We start from the raw sequence: 20,364 nt of genomic DNA on the forward strand, positions 1-20,364 counted from the left end.
TCCAAGCCTCCAGCTTGTTGTTGTGGCCATGTGGCTCGCGGCCTGCATGTATTCTTTATTCCCCATGCCTTCTCGCTCTGTGTTGTTGTTGAACACATGGCACTGGCTGGCAGCCATTTTGCACTTTCCCATAGCTTGCATGGAAGGATGACATAGAAGCTTAATAATATGGTTGAGGATAATTTCACATATTGTTCATTTTTTTTATTTAAACAATTGTATTTAATTTTTTTGTACTTTTTTATTGTTTTTCATTGCAAATGTTGTAATTGTATTATTTTACAAATTCTAATTAGATTTGATGTCTTTAATTTCTTTATTGTAATCTTTAACAAATGTTATTTTTTTTAAAATGTCTTTCGTTTTCATTTTTTGTAATTTTTTTCTTTTAACTTTTTCCCACTATTTTTATCGTAAATATTTTTTCTCATTTTACCTTGGTTGATCCATCATCCATCCATCCATCCATCAATCACAGGCGCACAGCCTCGCAACAGCATTCAGATTTTTAGGTATATCATTAAGTTTCCTCCTGGTGGACTCCTTGGCTGCGGTGCACTTTAGCTCTAGCATCGTTCATTGGTTATTGTTATTATCAATTCCCCCCTGGACCATAGTACCTGGCATAGGCACACATTAACCTCCATTTTTTAAAAGATTACTTTTGTTATGTTATGTTATGTTATGTTATAACAATTTATTGTGCGCACTACTACCCGGAGGTGACTAGGCGCTCACGGTCTCTAAGCAATAGTGAGTCAGAAGAACGAGTTTTTAAAAAGCCAAGTTTTGAGCAGTTTCCTAAACTCAAACAAGGAAGAGGACTTCCTGAGAGGGAGCGGAAGGGCATTCCATTCCTTAATAGTATTGTAAGTGAAACTCCTTTCCCCCAATTGGATCTTTTAATTCTGGGGGTGAGCATCAGGAAGGCATTAGCTGAGCGAAGTAATCTGTTGGAAGAGTACCAGCTAAAAAGGTCCTTCAGAAATCGTGGTCCTTCTCCATGCAAGGCCTTAAAGGATGTGCAAAGAGCCTTACATTTAATCCGCTGGCCGACTGGTAGCCAGTGTATTTCCCGAATGCCTGCACTAACATACTGAAATTTCAGGACATCCAGGACCAGTCTTGCTGAGGCATTCTGTACTGCCTGCAACCTTCTGAGTAAGTTGGATTGTAGATTGATATACAAACCATTGCAATAATCCAACTTGGATAACACCAGGGAGGTCATCACAGTTTTTCTAGTATTTATGGGAATAAAAGGCAGAATTTTCCGTACCATTTTGATGGAAGGAAAGTAGAAGAGACCACCTTAGAAACTTGGGACTTCATGTCAAGTTTATCATCTATAATGACCCCCACATTTTTTGCCTTAGCCACTGGTGTTGGAGTGCTACCCAATGTATCCTTCCACCAAACCGGAGACCACTGGGGGAAAGATTGCCAAAAAGCACCACCTCAGTTTTTCCTGAGTTCAGCTTGAGGCAGTGTCTACCCATCCAATCGCTCAAGGAGACCATACAGTCATGAAGTTTAGTAGAGTAGTTAATGTCCTTATCCACCGCTGAGATGACCAGCTGAGTGTCATCAGCATAGGAGGTTGGACATAGGTTAAAACTCCTAATTAGAGGGGCTAATTCCGAGACATAAATGTTAAAAAGCGTGGGGCTCAGGGAAGACCACTGTGGCACCCCACATGGAAGGATGAAAGGTGCAGATTTAAAATTGCCCAGTTGCACAGTTTGTGTCGGGTCTGAGGGAATTGATGTTAATAGGGAAAGAGCCCTTCCTCCTATCTGGATGGTTTTTAGGAGCTTAACTGAGCTCATATGGTCCACGGTATCAAACGCAGCGGACAGGTCAAGGAGAACAGGGGCTGCCGACCCCCCACCCGTCTAGTGTCTTGCGAATGTCCTCAGTGGTTTTTATAAGAGCCGTCTCGGTGCTGCGACCCGCTCTGAAACCAAACTGTAAGTAGAGAGTTCAATATTTAGCCTTTTCTCAAGAAATTTGGCAGGTACAGGGAGTCTAGGATTCGGACGGTAATTGGCAGGATTAGTAGAATCTAAATTAGCTCTTTTTAACAGAGGCAGGATACAAGCTTGTTTTCATATTGAAGGGAAATGCCCTTGCAGTAGCATCTGATTTAACACATTAGTTAGCAATGGGCTAATAATGTGTCAGATGCTTTTAAGAGTCCTGGGGGACAAGGATCATCCAGGGATCCTGATTTGGTAGAAAAAAGAAGGGTAGAAACTTGCTCAGAGCAGGCCGGAGAAAAATCTAAAAAAGTCACTTTGCCCACTGGTACTTGAGCTACGTTATTAGTGAATAATCTATGCGTGGTGAATAGGTCATATATTTGGTCCACCTTGGACTTAAACTAGTGGTCTTGATTAGCGTTGGTAGTGCCATCCTTAGGTGCTGAAATAAGGTTCTTTATAGTTTTAAAGAGTTCCTTACTGGATGTACCAGCCCCTTCAATGTGTGTCGTAAAATACTGACTTTTTCCCATAATTAGCTTTTTCTTGTAGTCAGCCAATGTGGCTTTATATTTTTCCTTCTCTGCTTTTTCATAGCTTTTCCTCCATCTTCTTTCCTGCCTTCTGCATGCTTGCTTATCTAATCGAAGGTGAATTTCCATTCACCCATTTAGTTTCCTGAGGGCCACAGGAGTCTCCTTTAGAATATATGAACTTAAAGGAAAGAGCTCTGTCATTCAGTATATTGTGTGCTGTTCTGATGGGGAACTATAGTATGGTGGTGTGGTTTGACTTTAAAGTGGTTACCTAAGTTAACAAAACAACCACACTAATATTGCCTTTGTCTGTACTAATTCAAACTGCAAACAATGCGCACATTTCACACTAAATGTTTTTTTGGAGTGCATTTTGTTCTGGTGTACAAGGCAAGAGAAGAGATATTACCCACAGTACTGCCAAATAGAAGGCCTGTCCTGTCACACATCCTTCCTCTAAACGCTTCCACTTGTGCATCTTAGTGCAACTGCCAGCTGTGAGCTTTAATATAGCCCCAGAGAAAGATGCTTCAAGAAGGTGGTGAGTCAGAAGAAGCAGCTTCCCACCAGTGGCATGTTGCCCCAAATCTTTTTTTGGACCACTGTACCGGCTTCTGGGGAGCAAGCTTAACAGCACCACCCCAACCTAAGCTCTGCATTTATGTCGACACCCAGTAGAAACGTTGAATTGGATCTGTCCCTGTTAGACTTGGCATCTTTTGGCTTGTTTCCCCAGACTTTTTGATTTAGGACCTCCCGGTTTTGACTCTGTTTTTGCTGGTGTAATGAGTCTGTGCACTTTCCTCACTGCGGTCCAGTGGTAAAGTGCAAGTGCTCCTTATAAAATGTGTTATGGATTGGTGTTTCCATGATTGGTATATTTGATTTATGTGTCACTACCCAGTAAAGTGCACTGCGTGTGCCGGGCCTATAGATCAAATGCTGTTGGTGGGCTGCAGCACTGGATTGTGCCACCCATGTAAACAGCCCGTAAAGTGTAACTCTGGCCTATCATCGCAGAGCCTGTGCGCAGCCTGGACTTGCAAGTCCCTAAACCTTCCCTTTGCTACATGTAAGTCGCCCTTAAGGTAGGCCCAAGGTACCCCCATGGGCAGGGTGCATTGTATGTAAAAGGAAGGACATGCCCTGGTGTGTGTGGCATGTCCTGATAGTGAATCACAGCCTACTTTATTTTTCACTATTGCAAGGCCACCTGTTTTCCGGAGGCCAGAATGGGCAGTTTGATCATTACATCCTATGATCCTAACTGACTCAGAGAACATGGTAGAAATTCGAATTTGGTATGCCTGAACTCAGAATGGTAAAATACATCTTTTAGTGAAGGTGGTTTTAACATTCTGTGTTTGGAAATGCCACTTTTAGAAAGTCTGCATTTTCTGACCTAACCATCCAACCTGCCTCTGCTAGCGTGTGTATTGTCTGTCTGGTTTGTGAGTGACAGGAGCTGGGGGGACACAGGGTGATTCAGCCGGGCTGAATAGGCACATCTACACCTAGATGGGTGGGAGGAGTAGCGCCTAGGTGTGAATAGGGCTGAGCTCACCTTCCACAATGCTGGCACCACCTCCTGTGGTGCGTCTGAGGAGCCTGGCCCATACTGACAAAGGAAGAAGGTGCACCCTGGCAGAATGCACCCCAAACTGGTTTGAACTAGGTCCAGGACTTTCTGCCTGAAGAGGACAAAGGATTTACTAGTATAAATATTGGGGCCCAGACCCCAAGACTTTAGAACTCGCTTGAATCAAGGAACGTACCAAGACGAAGAGCTGCCAGCGGGAGTACTGCCCCTTTGCTGAGTTGTTGCTTTGTTGGCCTGCAGTTGCTGCTTCTGCCTTGGGCAGTGAAAGGACAGGACTGAACTTTCTCTACCTGTGCTGAGTATCTCTAAGGGCTTGAGGTAGAGCTTGCCCCCTGCTCACGAAGTCTTAGGAAAAACAAAGACTTCAAGCCCGACGCCGTCTATGATGCCGCTGCTGACACGTGTCCTGAAGGTACCGCAGAGAGCACCGTGCAACGCCGCACTGTGACCCTGGTCTCACCGACCACGCCTGCTGATGCAGCCACCGAGCTGCTGCTCGCACCGCAACCTGAGGGCACCGCCTCACTTCACGGCGATGCCTTCGTTTCCCCGACGACGACGCTCCACGCCGGACTCGAGGCCGCTGCTTGTACCATGGTTCGGGGGCACTGCTCATAAAGTTATATGACGCATCACCCTCATTCCGCACCACAGCCTTGGCCTACCGACGCCAGTGCCATCGACTCCAGTTGTCAGCCGACAACAGCGCTTCAGCGACAGCGATGTCGCTGCTGCACCTTGAACTGCCAGCACCATGACGAGCACCGCCTTCATCTCACACCGCGACCCTGGTCTCACCGATGACGCCATCTGCTGCTGCCACAGAGCCGCTGCTCGCACCACGACCTGAGGTCACTGCATGCCGCACCGCTGCAATTTGCACCGCAGCACCCAACGCCTGCCAACGCCGGCGCTCCTGATTCCATCAGAGAGGAGATCGACCTGCAATGGGCGTGACAACGAAAGGTCATTGACAACCTGCATCTCCGATAGGTGTTGTCGGCGGGTCTTCCCGACACCGCAGCTGGCCCGCGACGCCATGGCCAGCCAGAAATGTTTGGACTTGCTTGTTCACAACACCGTGACAGCCCGGATGGAGCTATTGACATCAAAGAACTGTGGGGCATATTATCAAGGGGGTTTATCTCCGTTTTTTTTACTTTAAAAGCCAAGAAAGCGGAGATAAAATTATCTCCCTATTACCTAGCTGTCCCTAACACCAGTTAGCGACAGCTAGTAGGAGATAGCGACCATCTTGGGCCCCACTTTGCATTTCAGTGATATTTATCACTAATGACATGCAAAGTGGGCATGCCAAGATGTTAGCGACTGAAAACAGTCGCTAACATCGCTATCTCCTATTACCAACTTTTGGAGATATTCGCGCTAAGCGCGAATATCTCCAAAAGCTAACACCCGCCCTGAGCAGTTCTTAGCCATGTTATCCAATGGGAGGTGGATAACATGGCTAAAAGCATTAGCTCGGTAATGCATGAATATCGCTGACTTTTCAGCGATATTCATGTATTGCGGCGATTTTTAGGAATACCAAGGTTTATTTGCGGTAAACATCGCCGCAGCTCAGCGGTAAATTTTTGTCTCTAAGCAAGCAATAGTGATAATTATCGCTATTGCTTGGTAATATGCCCCTGTGTTTTCAAGACATCTTGCAAAGCAACTATTTGAAAAGTACTGTACCGTGGATTCTTATCGTAATTGGTCTTGTTTGAGTATATAAAAATATTGGATATTTTTCGAAATTCGTGTGGTGTCTGTTTGTAGTTCTTACACTGTGTTACTGTTGGTTATGTGCAAAGGCTTTACACAATGCCTCTCAGGTAAGCCTGACCGCTCGTGCCAAGCTACCAAGGGGGTGAGCAGGGGTTATTTTAGGAGAGTAACTCCCTTATCCTGACTAGAGCGGTGGTTCCGGCCTGACTTCGGTCCAAACTTTAGCCAACCCGAAATCCCTTTTCTAACAGTCCCTTTCGCAAAGAAGTACACAATTGTTTGGTAATAGGACAAAGTGGACATCAGCTGCAGCCAGCAATAGTACATTTTTCCTGATGTTGGAGCAGAACAGAAGGTTGAGCTTCCTTCTGAGTAGAACCTTCTATTAAAACCATTGGCTCACAGATCTCCAGCAAGGAAAAGGAAGGGTACTAGTCTACCATCTTCTCCAAGCACCACTTCTGATGATGATGATGATGATGATGATAGGGACATAGAGTGAACCTCAGCAGAGTCCAGGGGACCACAGGAGAGGCAAGGAAAAAGAAAAGTTCCTGAAAGACTTAGGGCCTGATTATGAGTATGGTAGTCTTGAAGAAGGCCACGACGCCAGTTCGCCAAACTCGAATTCCACCTGCCAGATTATGAATCATTATGTGGTCTGGTGCACGGTGGCCCTGCAGCAGTGCAGTTCAAAGGCTCATATGTGAGCCTTTGAACTGCAGTGCCAAAGGCACGCCAAATGCAAGTTCCTGCACGGCATTGACTTTGCAGTCTGTGCCATGCAGGAACAGGGGTGCATGTACACAGGGAGACTATAGGGCCTCCTTACTTTCCTAACCTCCATATTTTCATGGCAAGAGCAATGCCATGAAAAGTGTGGAGGTTAGGGAAGTCAAAATGTGCTTGGCAGTGCTGCACCGACACTACCAGGATATTACTGCCCCAGACCACCGCACAAATGCAGAGGGATCGCGGATCCCCAGCGGTTGCAGTGGTCCCATGGAGGTCTGACTACTAAAGTTGTAATACAGCAGTCGGACTGCCATTGCGGCGGTAGCTGCTATGCCCCTGTGGGTTTGACAGTCCTGTGGACCACCAAACTCATAATTAGGCCCTTAGACTTACGGAAGAGGAGGATGACAACGATGATGCAATCATTATGGAAGGTGATACAAAGGAGTCTGACATTGCTATTCAACCTGCTCCGAGGGATCCGGCACAGGTACCACCACCATCTCCCATAGTTGCAAAGTCCAAGCTGAGACCTGCACCAACCCCTACCTCAGGAGAAGCAGAGAGGCAAGCAATGACAGAACCCCTTACCCCCCATGCTTCTTCAGGCATTGGCACAGCAAAAAATATATACTTCTCCCCAGTTTGGAATTTTTTTATGGTTAGCAAAGAGGTGGAGCACATTGAAGTATGCACCATTTGCCACATGAATGTTCGTTGAGGTAAGCCTGGTACACATTATGGTACTGGAGGCCAGACCAGCCATATGAAAAAACACCACACAATCAAGTGGGAGGAGATCCATAAAACATTGCCAAACGTGGTTGTGGTGGTGAGGAGAGCAGGGGAACATCTGCTGCAAGTCCAATCACTGGGAAGTGATGATGAGGAAGAAGAGGGTAGCATCTTCCTGCAAAGCAGCCCTGTCCTAAGCAGTGTACCAGTAGAATCACCACCTCAGCAACTTCACAATGCACAAGACCCTGAGTGAGATAGAAACACCACAGCATATAGTGACTTCTCCACCACGACACACATTGAGAGTACCACAACAATCTACGTCTCAAAAGACTCCTGTGTCAGCGGCCCCAGAAAAGAAGAAAATCCAGGCTACTGTTATGGGCATGTTTAGGCAGGAGGGTCCTACGAGCGGAACCTCCCATCCACACGTTTGTACAATGGAAAGCTGGCCAAAATAGTAGCTCTCAACCACCTCTCTTTTTCTTTTGTGGAAGGAGTGGGATTCTTAGAATTTGTGGCAGCCTTCTGCCTGAAATGGAAGGTACGAAGTCGGATCGGTTTTACCAGAGTTGCTGTTCCAGCGCTGCATCACGATGCATACATATAAATGTAGACTAGTTGTCAGGTGCCTGATTACATGTGCATCACTGCACATTGGATCTCTTTTGTGGGGGTAAAGCAAAAGATATCTGCAGGTCTTGGTCCTGAAGAAAGTTTTAAGACAATTTGGCGTCATGCAACAGTGGCCATGTTCGCCAGTGAGAAATCACATACAGCTGTACACACCTTGGGTGAATTTAACAGCAAGGTGTATGAATGGCTGTGACCCAGAGGTCTCAGAATGGGATTTGTTGCCACGGCCAATGGCAGTAACCTAGTTAAGGCTATGTCAGACATCGGATATTTCAGGGTGCTGTGTCTGGCCCATTGCGGAAGCCTGGTGGTGCAAGACGTTCTCAAAAAAGAAGACATAGTCAGCAATATACTGACCATCTGCAGAAGAATCTGCACTAATTTCAGCCATTCTTTTAAAGTACAGAAGCAGTAGCAGATTATTCAGCGTTCTAATTGAGCACCAGTTAAAGCCCTGATACAGGAGGTGTCAACATGTTGGAACTCAACCTATTATATGTTTCAACATCTGTTTGAGCAGTACAAAGAGTCACACCCCACATTTCTGGGGTGGCACCTTCAACTTCCAGAGAGGGCAGTCTTGCTCACAGCAGCCAACAACACCAACAACTGTATTGGTTTCAATCAGTAGAGCATACGTCCAGTGCAGAGTTGATGGCAAAACTTATACCTTTGAAAAAAAGTAGCAAGTGGAACGTTATTATTTTTGTGTCAGATGTATGCTGCCCCACCATTTTTTTGTCACAAATATTGCCCGATTGCAGTTGGACCTGTGTGCTTTGAGGAAGCCTCCACAAATCCTTCATGACATTGGAGACAATGCCTGTCCCCCTCGCTTACCTATTGTGTATCCCTTTTTGCATCACTTATCTCTAGCAGGTCTGGTCCAAAAGATTGTTGATTTATAAGAGTGTCATTACCTAATTCCAACGTGTTGCCTGCGTCAAAGATGAATACCCAATACCTAAACACCAGTGCTTGGATTGGAAGAGGTAACTACAACTATTGCAACGGTGAGTGAGTGATTGTGTGAGGGATGATGATTGATGATTCATCATCAGGCTGACAGTGAGGGAGGGTGTGTTAAACTGTAATGCGTGAACTTTCTTGCGGTGATTGATTTGCAGTGTTTGGGGTCCGAGTGATGGGTGATAATTCTTTGCCTAGGATGATTTCCCCTTTCACACTTAGCCAGATTTACTATCAAGGTCCTCTCCTTTTTTCTGGTTCTTCGGAGACCAGAACAGTCACATTCTGCAAATACTCCAATTCTGTTTCTCTACTTGTTCAACAGCAGTGCACTGCAGGGTTATCTTGCTCGGGTCATGATGACTGGTCTGGGATGGAGTTACTCAGAGTCAGGAGGAGGATGGAAGAACTCGGTGCGGGAGCTGCAGGAGTACTTTATAAACAGCTAAAAGCACAAATTGATCTACTTCAGTTAAAAGGTAAACCAAGAGCCTGAGACCTAGTACTCAGCTATGCGGAATGGAGAGAGGTGTGTTTGTGAATGTTGCTGTGTGTGGGTGTGTGTTGGACTTGTGGCAAAAGGGAAACTGTGTCCCCCTCTTGTTTTATTAGCTGTGCCTCTGAGTCTTCTTGATGCACTCCTCATGAAGCCAACCTTCCTTCTGTCCTTCTCCTTGACTCTAAAATACAACTTCTATTTTTCTATCCACAGGCCTTCTAGTCTTCTACACGAACGAAAGGCGAACGTTGAGCTCAATACTCCTGCTTACCTATGAGACCAGTCCAGACAGGCAACCAAGAGTGGTGGACATTCCCCAGAAGAATGCAGATGCACCACCTAATTTAGCAATACAGTATCATCTTTCTTTTAACAATCATCTTTGGAGTACTGGGAGGGTGGATTCACTCCCAGCCTAGAAGATAGAACATTTAGATATCTGATAACTTGGGTCTCGGGGGCAGAAGAACTGTTTGTAATGCATTTAATTGTACTCTGTCATACTCGTTATTTTGTTTCCTTCCACAACAGATCGATGATGAATGATGTGCTGCTTATTGCCCAGATTAATGTTGTCCTTTTGTAGTGCTTGTTTTTGTCAAACCTTCTGCAAATCACTTTTCTAATTCATTCATCAAACCTCTTACCCTTTAACCCCGAGGCTATGTGATTTATTGAGATGTGGCTCTAATTACACAATCAATGGATCATACACTCAGTAGGACGGAAATGATGAAAGCAACACCAACTCATTGCATGATCTTCTAAGAAATAGCCCACACTGGACCATTTACCCACCTGCACATGAAAGGTGATCCATATTTTAGATATAGAATGAAGAACATCAGTCATCAGCATCATCATTCAGGCCTTGTGTTGCATAACCATAAACACCTAAACTTGTCTACTACAGACTTTGAGTCCATTTTTTATGACTCAAGGATTTCATAAGTTGGTAGTAGCTCCCCATTTGCCAAATTACTACTATTGATATTTTTTATTATTTCATCACTATCAGGAATTCTTGTTGTGTCAACATGTACTGCTCTGGAATCAATTCTTTGTAAAGCTTTGATATAACCCACTAACTCAGTCTTTTTATTTCCATTTAGTTTCCTACGATGGATAATCATTCTGATTAATCCTACAGTTAGGGTTCACCTGGGTGGAAGTGGGACCTCGCTTGCGAAGTTGTGATGCATTCCCTGTTATTGCTTCATCAAAATTCTGGTAAGACAACTATGGAATGAAGTGAACTAGTTAACTTAGTAAGTAAGTAACTAACTTCTACTATAATTTATCTAGGTTGTTGTAGATATAGGTCTGAGGTCAGCTTCGCTGGCCTTGGCTGCTGTTCCTGTGATCCAGCGAGCACGCATCGGAGGCCGGTCTTTCAAACACCAGGCACCACATTTGTGGAATTCCTTACCGGTTACTCTTAGAAAGACTGACACCTTTCTTGCTTTTAGGAAAGAACTGAAGTCCTGGCTTTTCATCCAATAGATTTGGTGTTGTCTTTCTCGCCCTGTTTTCCGCACCAAGTTAGAAGCGCCGGGACACTCCTCGGAGTAGCTGAGCGCTATATAAAACACGCATTAACATAGGTCATGGCAGCATCCCCCTAATGGTCAAGATAGCTAGAGAGGTATAACTCTATAACTAAGCAGTAAACTCTCTCTTACAAGCACATAGAAAGGCTGTGTTAAAACTGAAGGTGGCAATGCAAAGGAAAAGTAAAAGAAACTACTTCTGGCATAACGTTCAATAAAATATACTTTCCTCTTTATTTTTTTACAAAGAAACCCATCCTCTCCACCCACACAACACGCCCACCCCTCTCCCCAAACAAACTGACCCAAGCCCCAGTGTCCCCAAATCTGAAATGTCCAAAGAAAGTGAAACCCTGTCCCAACTCCATTCCCACCCTCACTTCCCAGTCAAAAAAGTCCCTTCCACCAAAAATGTTTTTTAAAAGAGCGCTTTCTGGATGTTTGTCTGGAACTGGTTGAGGCTCTGCTCCATCATGGTGAACTGGCTCTCGACCGTTTCCAGCTGCTGCAGGATGTGGTACAACAATGGCCTGTTGTTGTCAGTGTAAGAGGTGGTGGCAGCAGTTGATGTCAGCTTGTGGTGGCGTCAGCAATGGGATGGCCAGGAAGCTGGAGGCTGAGGAGGACCAGCTGCACTTGGGCCCAGCTGAGAGGCACTTATTTCCTCCGCCTACTCTTCTAGGGACACAAGCCACCAGTATTCTTGCTAGATGTGATCCAGCCTCTGCTGCCACAGATGGGCCACTATCTCCTGCCTGTTAGGTCTTACGGGTTGACCAGCAGGAGTAGCTATATTGAGAAAAACAAAAAGACAAATTGTAAATAATGCTCTGTGCAAACAATTATTTTAAATATGTGGGTGGCACAGTAGTGGTACATTGCTGGTCCCCTGGGGGTCATTGGAATTTGATGTGAATATGATTAGGAGAGCCACAAGGCCATTTTTTATTTAGACACACATGCCTTGCACTAAAAGTACTGACTGCGTGTCAGAAAAGTATTAAGGCAATATGACACCGGATTAAATAAACAGTGATTTGAATTTTTTTTCTTCATAAGGCTTTTCAAGTAACTATAAGCAGACACTTTGAGTGGAAAAATAAATTACCTGTCATTAATGAATACAGCATTATGCACTATGGAGTACAAGGTATGGGTTGTTCTAAAATAATGGAGCCATGATCATTGCTAGCCAGTGCGTCGGGCATTTTGCTGCCGTCTGCAGCTGTTGCAGATGTAGTTGACAATTATCTACTTTTAATTCCAATGGCCCTGCTAATCTCCAAATGCATTTCTCTTTCTACCCTGAGTCCAAAGAGGCAGATGAATAATAATAAATAGGGTACTACTTCACACACCTCACGTATGAAATGCAGATATTATCCTGTTTGTCATAAGTAGTCATTGGAGAAAATGATGCACTGCACTACACTTAAAGGAATGGGCTATATAGATTATATTTGACATGTTTGTCACAGTGTATCCCATATGGCAGGCTTGGCATCAAATCATGCACGTACTCCAACTTAACCCACTGGCTTCACCCATCACCACAGATTTTTTTTAATACATGTATTTGTTGGGCAGTAAGCAAGGAATGGAAACTTGACTTACTGTACTGCAGGGTAGGGTAGAAGTGCTTAGGTGGGTAGGGCAGAGCTTTTCTGCTAAAGAATAGAGGGACCACTATACGGATCATCGACTCATCATCTTTGGCTTTTTCAGTCACTGTACTAGTCAACGGAAGTCAATAGGGTAAAATAAATCTATTATGGGAAACCATGAAATATATTCGGGAATCACTTCATATGGTTATAAAATCAAATGTGGTGCATGTCAAGAATGTGTTTTGCCAATTTGATGGTAGGCTGTAACAGAAGTACTAAGGAAAAAGTGAGTGAAGGGAAACAACACACCTTGGTATTCAGTTTGCAATGCATTGAGCATTTTGAAAATGCTGCATTAACTTAAGCAGACGCTGATTGAACAGCCAACACTGCAGTCACAAATTGAACCATACTGCACTTCGGTCATAGGTGGCAAAATGCCATGGGTGGGGTGGGGGTGATGAATGATTGGTGGAATGCATCTGGCTCACTTAACAAATACAGCGAGTCAAAGGAGTAGACCAAAAAAAAATAAACCTTCATAACCAAAGAAAGCAAAGTAGGTGAGCAGCATGCTCCTCATGAGAAGAGCTGCCTTGCTTATTCATCCAAACAATCCAAATATTCATTCATTCGTTCATTCTAGTTGACCCACAAACACCATGATTAAGCTTTACTTTCTCTCTTCCAGTCTGTCACCAAAATTTCCAGTCCATTATTCATCCATTCGTTATCCACACTTTCTTTCAACCATCCTTTTGCCAATCCATCCCTTTACCCACCTACGCATCCTTTCACCCATCCACTCATTCACTCATATACAATTTTCCTTTATTTTAACCTTCCGTTCTTTCACATTTTTCTCAAGAAATCAACTCTCATTATGTGAGATTTTGGTGAATTGCAGATAGAAGAGGCCATATTAACTAAACCACTGCTGCAGTTGGTAAAGCTGGGGGTTCACGGTCACATGTTGACAATGCCCTGGTACCAGCTAGTGAGTATAATAGTAATTATCAATAAGACAGCAATTATGTGACTTGCCAGTGCCTGTCCCTGCCACCGCTATTCCCCTCCGACTGACCCTCATCCTGCAGCGGCACTGGAGCTGGGAACACTGGTGGCCTCTGTGGCTAGAATTAAACATTTTACATATTTTATATGCCAGATACGCCACCCCTTAAATACAACTGCAATACATCACTTCAGTTTGATTAGCACTACAGTATCTTCTATAAAAAATATAGCTCTTAGCATTTGGTTGGTACACAATGTTAGACAAGCCAGGGGTGGAATAATGGTCAATGAAAGATATATGGTATTTGTTGGTAAATGCAATGGGAGTGGGACCTCATACTTGTTTTCCAGCGAGACAGCACACAACATTGGGGGGGAGGGGAGTCCATGGCCACTCTCTTGTGAACTCAACTATTAGAGCATGAGCAGGAAAAAGAGTGCCTTTTCAACAAACATAAATGGGGAATATTATTTATATTACTAGCTTACTTGGACCTGCAATCTTCACAGTAGACAGTAGAGTACCAACATGTGTTATTCTTAGTCCTACTCTTACAGTACCACATGATTTCTAGAAGAGAGGGAAAGATTACTGACAAAGCAGAAGACAAGTAAAGTAGAGATCAGAAAAATGTGGGTACCAAAAAAAAACCAAATATGTAATATAAGGAAAAAAAAGATAATGCAGGGATAATAGAAATATTGTGCTCTGCAGGAGTGGGTTTGTATCCCGTCCTCACCGCCGCATGGAAGAAAAACAGCAGGTAAGGGTGTCAGAGAAACTTTAGTTCTCAACAGACACACCAGTCAAGCAACAATCCTGAAACCCAACATTAGGAAAATAATAATAATAATAATAATAATAATAATAATAATAATAATAATAATAATAATAATGATAATAATAATAATAAATAGGACTTACTAGGCTGAACAGAGCCCTCAGCAGCAGCTCTGGTAGTCAGTGCCTCTTGCTGACCAGCTGACCAGCTACTCCTGGACCCGTCTCCTCAAGGTCCCTCTTCATGTCCTTGGGTGCTCATGTAAGAAATGACGAAGTAAAAAACAAATAGATTAATGATTCAGTTACACAAAATTATTATGAGAGGCAAACACGGTCACATTGTACTTCTCTAAATAGATCGCCTTCACTTATAGTACTAGTCTATCGGCTATCGTTGAGGTGCCCATACTAATCCTAAAATCTCTACTCCAAATGTCCTTTAACCACATGGCTGCTGTGGGGATTTTTCCCCTGTGCTGGGAAACTCTTGATGCCATTATTCATGACGAGCTCAGCTCGTCATCAGCACACGACACCCGTGGGTGATGACGAGCTGAGCTCGTCATCAGCAGCGAAAGGGTTAAAATAAACTACATTTGGAACTAATGCATTGCAGTTAATGATCTTTGAATCTATTCTCATTTCTCAACCCCCTTGATGGACACACTTAGTATCCCTATTTACAATACATAGTTGCATGCTAAACATCACTGTGAAATAGCTTGGAACTGTACGCGCTACATATACAAAGTCATGGAGAGAATGTACTACTCTCTGACATGACTGATTCACTATAGTGAAAGCAGGACAGTCTGCAACCGCTTCTTAATTAATAAGCCAAACTGAGCACCAATGATGAGTACGGATGGGTAGCGCTGAGCACCTGATTAGAGGAAAGTAGAAACTGGATCACATAATAATAATAACTTACCTCTGAGTGCGAGCAGCATTGAATTTGGATTTTTTATTGCATTGAAGAATACAAACACAACAAATAATTTATACTCACCGAGTCCCGGAATCTTGATTCATAGGAGGTCAAGCAGGTCCTGTTCATGATCCAAGATATCCACCTAGCTGAGCATCAGCTACTGGATGGTACGCCAAACCTGATTGGTGCACCGCACACACTGGCATACCCTCCCCCAGTGCAACGGACACTCCCCAGGGGGTATCCGCTGCCTGCTACCAGCATTGAGGGGAGGTGGCGCTGCACAAAACAAACGGGTGCTGCCACTTCCTCCTTGCTTAAGATCGCCTAGGGATGAACACCTGGGCGGCGGTTCCGCCCGCAAACAAGACAACCCTCTGTCATGGTGCTGGGTGGGATAGAAAAGAAGGAAAAGGAAGGGAAATGAAAGGAAAGAAGAATTAAGGAATTAATGGAAAAAATAAACAAAATACAAAAAGTCATGAAAAACACTCAAAGAAATTCCCAAAAATTTGAAATACACAAATACAAAGACACACACTAATATAATAAATAAAAATGAGGGAGGGATATGTTTTAAATGGGGAGGATTAAAGAGATTAAGAGGGATTGTGAAAATAGGCCCAGCACCATAACACAGAGTTGACCACGAGGACGTGTGATTTGCAACTGAGGACGCACTCCACGTTGCACATGGCAATGACACTGGGCGTCCTGCAAACTCTGCCCGCACAAGAATCTCTGCGTAGTGCCACAGAGATTTTAAGCCACTTCGCGGAATTCTGCCCAGGCCTACTGTGAATAAGGGATGCAGCAGGACCCATGCCTGACATGCACATAAATAATCACATTTAGCAAAAATGCAAATCCGCAACACCGTTTACAGATACAAAGCAAATATGACTTTATAAACACTTTTGCGCTACCTCACTTTAAGTACATTTACATGCTGAAGATAAGTCACTAACATCTTGAACGTAATAATAATAATAAATCAACCATATAGCACCCAGAGCACGTAAAAGATCTAGGATTAATTAGAAAAAGTATCAATTGAAGCATATATATATAGCATGTGAGAATACCCAGCTTTACCTGAACCAAGAAGGAAGTGTTGGACCAGCGCACTACAAGTGTTTCACGGTTTGAAGTAACAAATTAAAATACATTTTTAGTTTACTTAGGTGGTTTTGTGAAGCACTACTAACCACCCACTTGGTGGCCTTGAGTTGTGGCCTTGTGTGTGAGTTCATATACAGACTAGTGAATTGAAGGATAGTGTTTTCTGAACTTGATTCTGCATAATTGAAGGATGGACTTGTTGGTAGTACCCATCAACAAGTATGTGCAGAAAAGATGGTAAAGCTTTAGAATAAAATCAGAAATGGGAACAACGGCGGTGTAATGAAAGAGGGAAAATTCAGCACACCTCAGATTAGTCCCTTATATTAGACCCAAATAAAAAGAAAAAAGGCGAACAGGTGCTCATCCTCCCGGTACCCAGCTGCCAGAAACACCACCACACATTGTTGCAAGTCCTTGAATCCAATTAATTCTGTTTTTTATGGCTGTCCCGCGACTGCCATGTTTGCGCTAACATCTTCACATCAGTACACCTTTTCTGCTTTCCTCCTACATTGGTCCTATTGAGAGTTACTGTTTCTTGTGATGGGACTGGTGATATTCTTTGCTTCTTCCTTCTGTGTCGCTCATGCGTTCAGCGTCCTACTTGTTTGTTACTTAGATTGAGCCCTTCAATTGCCACATCCGCTGCCATCCCTAGCAACGCTTTTCCTGGCATCATATTTCTTGAAGTTTAGATATATCCTGCTTTGCTCATTTGAGCTGGTAACCGGGTGTTCAGATGCTTTGACTGTTCATTATAGTGCCATGCATTGATTATTCTTGTAAATACAATATTATATCTATTTCTCAGCTAAGATTGACCTGATTGAGGACATTACGGACCTGCATGACAATTTGCTGTCTGAGTACCTGATCATAGGGAGGAAGCAAGCTGTTTATCCTAAGTTCTTTCACTTTCCATCCATTCCCCCTTTCCCCTTGACAAAGTCAGCCCGCCATCCTAATGAGCCCCTTAGTATGGATCTGTTTAAAAAGGAAGCTGGAAAGAAACTCCACCTCCTCAGCGGACAAAAAACATACGATAACCCCAAGGATTCAGGCAGAATTGAAGCAAGCGTGAAATTTTTGAGCTGCAGAAACATCAAGGAGAAAAAAATATCATTTAGGGCCAGTAACAAGCAGGAACTATTCAAACACATCAAATGAACATACTTGTAACAGATATAATCAGTAAGTGGGTAGGAAGAACTGGAAGTAATTTTTCCATGATATATTGATCATTCAGCTAACGAGACAACAGAGCAGGGAGTTTGAGAGGAGGAGTGTCACCCTACAAAGAAAAGCCCCAGGTCAGAGCAAAAAAAATTATAATAAAGTTAATTTATTATCATTTTCTTTTTCAGAAACCAACCCTTTCCAAACTGAGTGTCAGGATGGAATGGGGCCATTGCTGCTGAGTGGTAATAGGGAGCTTTAAGTTTAAAATGTGCATGTCCCTATGTCTTGAGACGGCCAGCCAGACATGGAAATTTTAAATTTCTCTAACTCAGCTGTCTATGGCAGCAGGGTTAGAGAAAGAGCAGGCCTCCAGTGCGCTTAAGAGTGCTGAGTTCTGCCGCCTCCTCCAATCCTGGTGCTGTTCTCATGTTGGTGAGAGCAGTGCCGGAGTTGGTTAGGGGAGTTGGCTGGGTACAGCTTTGGAGACTGCCTAGAAGAGAAACGACTGGTAGAGGAGTCCATGGATCTCACCTTCAAAGGGGCCCCATCAGTAAATTATTAAGACAGTTTCCGCAGTGTCTAGAGTTAGACAATAATCAGTTTATTTACTTACTTTCTTTATTTTGTGCCAGCCCAAGCTGTCTGGCCATCCTATCCGCTGTCCAGGAAAAAGAGAGACTTAAAGAAAATTCCTATTTTATTCTAGTTTGATTCAGCAAGCATGCTAACCTTTCAAAGTGCATAGGCGCAGCCTTGCTGCACTAGCCTTTGTCGATATTCAGCATGTGGACATGTATGGGGTATATTTACAAACCTTCCATGCAACTCAATGCAGCACAACAACTTGCTGCATTGCGTGAAAGGGAGTGGGCAGGAATGCACCATATTTGCTAATATATGGCACATTCCTACTCCCTCTGCGCTGCTGCACTGAGTGCTGCCTAGCACCATCGCAGATACCCTTGCACCATCATGCAATTATGCTTGTGTTATAGGCAGGATTTATTTTGTGGGGGAAGGAACACCTTCCTGCAAAAAACAATTTGTTGAGGCGTTTCCCTCTTTCTATGTGTGCTCCAGAATGCAGCACACTTAGAAAGAGGAAAAAACGAGAATAAAGTTATTTCTCCTAGTTGCGTCTCTATTGGAAAGGCGTACAATTTTCATGCATTCCTAGGTTGACTATACTTAGCAAAACCAGGAATGTGCCAAAAACATGGGTAGATGCGTGAGAATACCCACTCTCCACCGATGTATTGCCTTCCCAGTGAAGAGCAGTAGTGGCCCATGGAGGGAGTTTCGTGGGGCGGGGCAGGGTGGGGGGTAGTAAACTCCGGCTCACAGCCAACCGGAGTAATGTAAATAAATAAATAACTAAATAAAATGAAATTCATTGCACGCACTGAAACGCATTTGGCGTGTCAGCATGCGCAATTAAATTTGTTTTATTAATTTATTTCTTTACATTACTCCGGTCGGCCGTGAGCTGGAGTTTACTTCCCCCACCCTGCCCCTCCCCCGCCCACCCACCGCCCCGTGGAACTCCCTCCATGGACCGCTACTGGCCAAGAGTAACGCAAGACAAACAACTTGCAATTTCAAGCCATGCAGAACTACGCAAGGTGGCTTTTTAGGTTTGTCAAATCTGAATTAAGGTTTTGTGGCTTCCATGCATCACCTTGCGTGACACAATGGCAACACAATGGCTCAATAAATCTGGCCCTTACTGTGAAGTAAAAATTGGCATGGTGAGGATCCCTTTGTGCAACAGCATTGTACTTTTGGGACTGCAGCCATGTTATGCAATAACAGCTTGCTTCTTCCTGACTCTGAATACCTGTTTCTCACAGCACAGGCAGTGCAGTAAACAAAATCATCCATCAACACTGTGTATCCAAATGGCTCTGATAAACTAACTACACAGTAACGACATAGATTGTGGGTAGAAGGCTTGGTTAGACCACTAGTCTTTATGCTTATGTGCAGGTAGGCAAGGTAGCATATTTACTACTAAAGTGGCAAAGCGTGTCATTAAGCCAAGAAGGCTAACAACAAGCTCCGTCACTTTAGAAACACAGGGCTGCACCATATTTACAAGAATATGGTGCAGCCCTGCTTTTCCCCCTGCACTAGCGCTAACTTTAATTGCCTAGCGCCAACGCAGGCACCCTTGCACCATAGTGCATATATGATCTGCTTTGTGGGGGAAAATTGTTTAGGTGCAGGAAGGTCTTCCTTCCTGCACATAATCTTTAAATGGTGTTTGTAACTTCTAGGTGTGCTGCTCAATGCAGCACACATAGAAGTTGCAAAACCTACTTTTTTTTAAATCATTGCCGTTTTGCTGTGTCTAAAAACGAGGAGACATTAAACATGTCTCCTCGGGGGGGGCATGGCTAGCAGCCAAGCATGGCGGCCGCATAGCGTGAGAGCTCCCGAGGGCGCTGCAGCCTCACAATAAATCCGACACATTTATCCGCTACCCCGCCCGCCTGAAGCGGCGGCGTTCGGATCCAGGGCCGAAGCGGTGTCACCGGTCCGACTTTCGGAAAAATCGGAGGACCGGAGCCTGACGTAATCCAAGTGGCAAGTCTGGGCCTACCACCGGGGGAGCAGCACCGGCCTTGCATAACACCCAGGCCCCGGCGGAAGTGCGACCGAGCCGGCCGAGAGAAGTGGACACACCCCGGTTCCCGCCTACCAGAGCGCAACCAGCCCGAATCACCGGGCGGCATCATCCGGCGA

Source organism: Lissotriton vulgaris, chromosome 7 (genome assembly GCF_964263255.1).
Source record: "Lissotriton vulgaris chromosome 7, aLisVul1.2, whole genome shotgun sequence".
In the NCBI taxonomy this organism is placed as follows: domain Eukaryota; kingdom Metazoa; phylum Chordata; class Amphibia; order Caudata; family Salamandridae; genus Lissotriton; species Lissotriton vulgaris.